Raw genomic sequence first — 6,000 nt, forward strand, 5'->3', positions numbered from 1 at the left:
ATGTTATCAAATACTTTCTGGAAATCTAAATACAATACTCCTATAGGTTCCTCTGTATCTCCAGCACAAGTTGCTTCTTCAAAGAACTACAATAAAACAGCTAAACATGATTGCTTTTGATAAAACCATGTTATCTCTGCCTGATTATCTTGAACTTATGCAAATGTTCTGTTCTAGCATCTTTAATAATAACGTCTGTCGATGTTCCTGTAACAGATGCTAGGCTAATTGGCTTGTAATTTCCCACTTTCAGCCTGCCTCATTTTTTGAATAAAGGAGCTACATTAGCTATTTTCCCATCTAAAAGAACCTTCCATGAATCTAATGTGTTTTGGAAAATTAAAATCAATGCATCACCTATTTCATTATTAACACCAGTTTTGACAGCCTTCTTTATAAACTCTTAGGAAACAAAGACAGGCCAAGTCTGTCTTGCCAAGAAACGATTACCATAGCCTAATAATTTGAAACCCGAGGAACAGATGAATGCTGACTAAACCCTTTTACAGCATTTGGTGTGGCCTGCAGAATTCATTATTTATTGGAATAATCCAATGTTGTAGAAGAGAGTGAGGACTGCAATGTTGTGCATGTTTGGCCTAATTTCATGTTCAAATTCTTTTTGAACAGTTGAGTACAGAGGCTTTAGTTGTGTCAAAATAATCAGATCTTTGATAACCTCAGGTCACAAAATCTGATGAGAGTTTTCAGATATGTCACACTATGATACACAAGCAAGTCTTTTTAGAGATCATCATTCACTGTTAAAACTGAGCTGCATCACATTCTGAAATCCAATACAACTACAACATACAATGATTCACTCACAATTCTTTTTACCTATTCTACCTTTGGTCTCTTCAATTCTAAATCACAATTACAACAAAAGACATAAGAAAGTGGTATCTGCATTGAAGCCAGGAGCAGGAAGATACAATTAGTTCATCTCAATCTCTGCCAATTATTCTGTTGCTATAGATATTATGTTATGTGTTTTGAAGTGCCCTACAATCACATCCTTTATAATTTTTATTAGATTACCTACAGCGTGGAAACAGGCCCTTCGGCCCAACCAGTCCACACTGACCCTCCAAAGAGTAACCCACCCAGACCCACTTTCCCTCTGACTAATGCACCTAACACTACGGGCAATTTAGCATGGCCAATTCACCTGACCTACACATCTTTGGATTGTGGGAGGAAACCGGAGCACACCCACGCAGACAATGTGCAAACTTCACACAGATAGTTGCCCAAGGCTGGAATTGAACCTGGTGCTGTGATGCAGCAGTGCTAACTACTGTGCCACTGTGCTGCCATTGTCCTCTTCATCTTTTCCAATCACTTTATTACTACGAACACACTGACAATCGAATGTATGATCAAGGAACTGGAATAGGCCATTCAGCCACTTGAGTCTCCTTCATCATTCAATAAGGTCCTGGTTGATCTGATTGTAACCTCAAATCCATAATCCAACTACTAGTCGCCTTTCACCCTCTTGCTTAACAAGAATCTATCTCTTTCTGCTTTAAAAATGTTCAAGAACTCAGCTTCCCTATCTTTTCAGGAAGAGAACTCCAAAGGTGCACAAATCTCAGAGAAAACAAATTCCCTCAGCTGTATTTTAAATGGTAGACCTCTACGTTTTAAACAGTGATCCCTAGTTCTAGATTCTCTCACAAAATGAAATTCCTCTCCACATCAACACTGTCAAGACCCCTCAGGATCTTGTAAAGTTCAATCACCTCTTACTCTTCTAAGCTTCAGTAGGTGTACTTCAAGTCTATTTAACCTTCCCTCATTATAAAATTCACTCATTCCAGGTAATTAATTTAGTATACCTCCTCCTTTAAACTTTTAATATGGCTTAACCCTCTTGTAGCGGGAGCATTATCTCCCTCAACTCCCCTCATGAAAAATAATAGTGTTCTATTAGCTTTCTCAATTACATGCTCTACCTGGATATGAAACTATTGTCATTCATGTAGTAGGACACCCAGATCTTGCTGCATCACAGAGTTCTGCAATTGCTCACCATTGAGATAATATGCTTCTTTTTTAATCTTACTGTCAAAGTGGAAAATTTCTCCACTTGCCAGACCTTTGCCCACTCACATAACATATTTCACTTTGTGGGCTCTTATGTACTCTTCACAATTTAGTCTCCTACCTATCCTTTTGCCAGTGATAAAGTTGGTACCATCTCTTTAGTCCCCTCCATCCAGGTGTTTTATATAAATTGTAAAGTTGAAGTCTCAGCACTGATTCTGTGTTATGTCTTGTCAATCTGAAAAAGATCCATTTATATCCATTCCCTGTTTCCTGTTGGGCAACCTATTTCTATTCATCCTGATATACTAACTCTTACATCATGGGCTTTGATTTTCCACAATAATCTTTGCTGTGACGTTTTCTCAAATGCCTTCTGGGAAATCCACTGGGTTCCCTTTTATACAAAACACGTGTTACTTCTTCAAAAAGCTCCAAAGGTTGATCAAAGGATCAAAAAACCATTGTGAGCCTGTTTGATTACCTTGGAATTATGTTAAGTCCCCTGCTATAATTTCTTTAATAATACTCTTCTACTATTTTCCCCAAGACAAGTGTTAAGCCAACTGGCTTGTAGTTTGCTGCTTTACATCTCCCTCTCTTTAAGGAGTTACATTCACTACCTTCCAACTCAATAGGATCGTCCCCAAATCATAGAAGTTTTGGAAAATGAAAATCAAAGCACCCACTGTCTGACTAGCTGCTAGCCCATTATTTTGAGGTCATGATCTCCCAGACAATCAAGACATGAATGAATGACTTTTAAGTATTATTTCTGCTCCTCATTATTGCCATGGACTTGCTTCACAATACATCCCCATTCGTCAGAAGGCATTTTAACTCATCTTATGTCGATCCCACAAACAGTCCAAGAGATGGATGGTGGTATGCATGCCTTGTGAATATGGAATCCCATCGTGGTCAACTTGAAAATAATGTATTTTCTCCTTGTTTAGATTGCTGGTTGTGCAGTTTCAGCATCAGACAATAATAGAGCAGCAAGTTACTGTTTTAAGATAGAATAATGGAGCAGCATGGTGGCTCAATGGTTAGCACTGCTGCCTCACAGTGCCATGGTCCGGGTCTGATTCCAACCGGTGGTGACTATTTGCGGAGTTTGCATGTTGTCTGCATAGGTTTCAGCCAGGTGCTCTAGTTTCTTCCCACAGTCTAAAGATGTGCAGGTTAGGTGGACTGACCAAGCTAAATTGCCCCATACTGGTCCAAGGATGTGTACGCTATATGGGTTAGCTGTGGAAAATGCAGTGTTATAGAGATTAAGTGTGTGTAGGATAATCTTCAGAAGCTTGGGGAAGACTCAATGGGCTGAATGGCCTCTTTCCACACTGTAGTGATTCACTGTACAAAATTGCAACTCCACAGCAACAGAAACAAATCCCACAAGTAAAACGCATGTAATTGGCAACGTTTTCCAAAAATCTCAACAAAATTCAAATTGTTTTTTTCCAAAAGCACTCTAGTTTCAGTGATTTAACTTGTTCTTGGACTTGAACCACTGACAATGCAATATCTATTGGCTGTGAACTGGTAGTCTCCATGAGCTGTGGTAAAGCGTGAAGGAAGTTATGTCTATCCTTCTCAAACAAAATAAATGACTACTTAATGAAGTAATCAAATTGCAAGTTTGTCTTACAAAATAATGTTTGTGACAGAAAATATAATTCAATGCAACAGAAACCACACATGACCATTAGAGTTAATGTACACCAGGATTTACTTGAGTGTGAATGTAAAGTGGTTTTTATCAGGCCTGAAATGCATTGCAATATTATTTATAGTGCTTTTCTGAAAGGCCTTTTTGATATTAGATACAAGAAAGAATGTTGTTATATGGAACTGCTAATGGACCCTGTTAAAAATCTTTATTTTTACCAGCAGTTATTTAGAAAGTCACTCATGAAATTTTAGAATTAAAAAAACACTTGTGATTTAGTTTAGCCTAGAAACTTGGCAAAATATAACTTATACAATTTATATAAATAAATATGTTATAGTGAATAATTTTACTAAATGCTGTAAAGAATATTTAAGTCAATGTAATCTTTTCATCTTTTGCTCAGATTATATTCTGCCGAAGGTAGAAGATGCTTTTGCTTGTCGAGACCTTGCCACTAATGGTTTAACGAAATTCAGATAAACTACAGCAGCCAATTCCCTGTAATAGCTGTTATCAACTTGGGAGCTAAGCATAATTTAAACTATTTTCTTCTAAAACAAAGATATATTAATGTTCTCTGCACTGCTTACTTCAGCAATTAAATATTTTACATAATTATAATTATAACTGAAATAGAACATCCCATTTCAATTACATTAACAATGTTAAAGTGTTCTCTAACCCAGTCATGATAAGGATTTGCTAACAGCATGAACTATGATACATTGAATGCCATTTCGAACTTGAAGAATGCATCTTTCAGGTTGGAACATTGAGCTGTACTCTGTATTGATCTGTAAAATATATTTGGATATTTTATTTTATACTAAAAGGTAAAAGGTAAAGTCACCATAATTCTAGCAGACCATCAGCTATTCTCTCATGACAGAACTAAAAATGGTGGTGGCTTAACCAGAGGGTCTGCACACCTCAGGTGAGGGGCGAGGTTGGGAAGGAGAATTCTTTGTGGTAGCCTCAGCTGGTTTGGGAATTGAACCCATACTGTTGGCATTATTCTGCATTGCAAACCAGCTGTCCAAGCTAACCAGCCCCTAATATATTATATGACTGTCCATTGTAAAATTTATTCCTATGTCAAGAAATTAATGTAACAGCAAATGATATATAACTTGTTTTTATTTTTTCCTTTGAAAAATATTGACTGCTTATAGGGGTTTATTCATCTACAGGTGTTATTTGCTTGTCCAAATAGCCAGTCTTTCAGTGCAACCCAGCGATAGTGATAGTTGGCTGTCTTTATGAAGTTCCTGAAGAAGGGCTTATGCCCGAAACGTCGATTCTCCTGTTCCTTGGATGCTGCCTGACCTGCTGCGCTTTTCCAGCAACACATTTTCAGCTCTGTCTTTATGAAGGGCATGGCAACTGAGTTCAGTTCCTATCTTTGCCTGACATGCATTTTCTAGAGAAGCTATTGGCTATCCATCAAGATCAAAACTGTAATTTGTTTGTCCCTCCTGGCACTGTGCCACTCAAGCAAGTTCCAAAGTCTAAAGTCAGTCTACACCAGCACCACGAAATGGAATTGATTTTTAACAGTGTCTAATCTGCTTTCCACTGAAATTCCTGGAACAATGCTTCAAACTCTTTTTGGATATTCATTTTCTCGTCTCACTACCATTTTTACATGATTTGAATTGAAAAAAACGAGGACATATTTTCAGAGCTGTTGGGAAATGAGAGCTGTTGTAATGTACAATAGATTGCTATTGGCTCCAAGTTTGTTCCACATTCCTGGCACTGTCCAATTTCATTCCTGTGGAGCCTCTGCCACCATATCAACAGAGACCAATTAATCACACTGAAGTTGAATTTGGAACCTATATGTTGTGTATGATTCAGTATTGTCATCGATCCATCAGCAGAGCTCTGGAATAGTTCTTACCTGAAAACAATACCATTTCCTTGGCTGAAGAAATGAAATTCATTCATTATTAAAACAATCCCATCAAAAGTGTTCACCCACAGAGCAAATCTACTTATTGCTTTCAAACAGATTCACTTAAGTACAACCACATTAATTTTAGCATTAAGGAATCTGACCGTCTGATGTGTACTATATATTTCTCTGTCTTGGTAATAATGTTCAATGCTTGCAATTATAAATTGTCTCAAAGCACTGCACACAATTGATTATATTCTGAAGTGCAGCAACTGTTGCTTTTCAGACAAGTGTCTGAATTGTTGATGCGATTTGTACATTAATTTTGCAGCATTTCAATAACCACCACCTCAAAGGAAATGTGTAAATT

This window comes from Chiloscyllium plagiosum, unplaced genomic scaffold (assembly GCF_037043375.1).
Source record: "Chiloscyllium plagiosum isolate Xiang-an unplaced genomic scaffold, Cpla_swu_hap1 HiC_scaffold_31, whole genome shotgun sequence".
In the NCBI taxonomy this organism is placed as follows: Eukaryota; Metazoa; Chordata; class Chondrichthyes; order Orectolobiformes; family Hemiscylliidae; genus Chiloscyllium; species Chiloscyllium plagiosum.